This window comes from Odontomachus brunneus, unplaced genomic scaffold, assembly GCF_010583005.1.
Source record: "Odontomachus brunneus isolate Ranch 3 - 2012 unplaced genomic scaffold, Obru_v1 Obru_scaffold_127, whole genome shotgun sequence".
NCBI lineage: Eukaryota > Metazoa > Arthropoda > Insecta > Hymenoptera > Formicidae > Odontomachus > Odontomachus brunneus.
In genome coordinates, this window is record NW_022639577.1 from 703,466 (window position 1) to 705,379 (window position 1,914).

The 1,914-nt window shown below is 31.1% G+C and overlaps 1 pseudogene; it reads left to right on the forward strand.

Moving 5' to 3' along the window:
- On the forward strand, positions 1–1,205 carry LOC116849889 (annotated as a pseudogene).
- Positions 1,206–1,914: the final 709 nt, after the last annotated feature.

Genomic DNA, 1,914 nt, shown 5'->3' on the forward strand with positions numbered 1-1,914 from the left:
ATGGTTTGGAAGTGCTGCGTACTTGAGTGCAAGTCTTTATGAGAAATGTCAGTCCATCGTTTTCTTGTGGATCCTGCCAGCGTAGAACGTTGGCTGATAGCAATATATAAAACTGATTTGATTGGTAAGTGCAAAACATGCAGGTGCACCTTAGATGCTTTTTCATGTGTAAGCAAAAAACTAATTGTAGCATTATATCAATTGACAAGTGCAGTTAATTCTTTTCTTCCTTTATAATTATGGAAGTTTTCCTACAATAATACTAAATATAATTGTTATATTACAGGTGCACCTAAGGAAACATTGGCGAAATTAAGAATTTGGAATATTTTTCTAAAGATATTGTACTGCCTTATGGGCGTAGCTGATGCTTAACCAATAATGCAGTACAAAATTTAAATTTACCTTTAGAAATTGTTGAGCATGTTAATGATAATGTTGTTGTAAACGAAAATTTTGATGAGCATGTGAATTAAGTGGAAAATGTTCCGGACAATTCTGATTTTGTGCCACTGCCCATTGTCATGGGTGAAGAGGACATTCGACCAGAAACAAGAAATTATCGCATGCTGAGAAGAAAATTGAGGACACAACAGAAGATGCTACATAAGAAGAAACGGATTATTTACAACCAACATCAAGAAATCAACAGACTGCGACGTGAGAATAAATGGGAAGATATGACGAAGGATATGTCAACCATCCAGAAGATTTTCCTCGAAATGTTGACTACAAATTTGAAATGTGTTTCACAGGTATATTTTCCATTATTATAATATTATCAGTGTTCACGTCCAAGAAGCTATTTTGCTCATGGACATGTCATAATTAATATATTAAAATATAACATGTCGTAATATTAATATTAGTTAAGATATTCTGTAGGTAATTGAGACATAATTTTTATTTTAATATCGAATATAAGTAACAACATAAGGCAAATCATTATTTATAGCATGGGTTTAAATATGAACGTATGTTTGTAACGAAGACACATACTGAACTCATTTTCAAGTCCATCTGAAATAGCTACAATAAATAAAGTTTTTTCACGATTACAACATTGGAAGTTATCTTTTATATACACGTTTTTTCCATTACTTTTTCCTTCCATTACTTTTTCCTTAAGAAACAAATTGTACCTGCATAATTTTAATTAAATATAATTAACTCTATATTGTTAACAGAATATCTCAGTACAATAGACGTCACGATTTCTGAAATATTTTGTAAAATAATTGAGTAACGTCAAATAACGTTTCAATCGTATCTTATTGACGTTAAAGACGTTGTAAAAACATTTGTCACCCAGCTGCCTGGGTTGTATTAATCCTTTCTGATTAGTAGCAATGTACACTACATTTCAAAATACTTTGTATATTTCTCTCTGGATGCAGTTCTGAATGCAGTGGGTGATCCAATGTCATAATTTGTTTCTCTACTTAAAAAAAAAAAATAATTCTCTCATTGGTCCGCCAACTATGTCTTTTTCTTTTATAATTTTTTTTTTTTTAATATGTGAGAGGGAATCTTTTTTGATCCCCTCCGCTCAACCGTTGGCGCCTGCATCTGTGGCCCTTCATGTTGCGCCCCGGAAGAACTGTAAACGTCCCAGGATCGGCTATGTTCTGAACTGCACCCAAGGATAAGTGTCTATACAATTTGTAATATAATAAATAATATAATAAATATTATTGTTACTAAAAGAATCATTAACTAAAAAATGAATGATATATTGTATACAGAGTGTGATTTCAGCAGAATATTATGATATGATATTATATTTCTCATATAATCAGTGCAAAATTGAAATAATCCATTCATATCTCTCATATAATCATTTTAATTATATGTGTAAAAAAATGTTTATTATAGAATCAATGTCCTTGAAACATGGTGTTGTTTTTGGTTGTA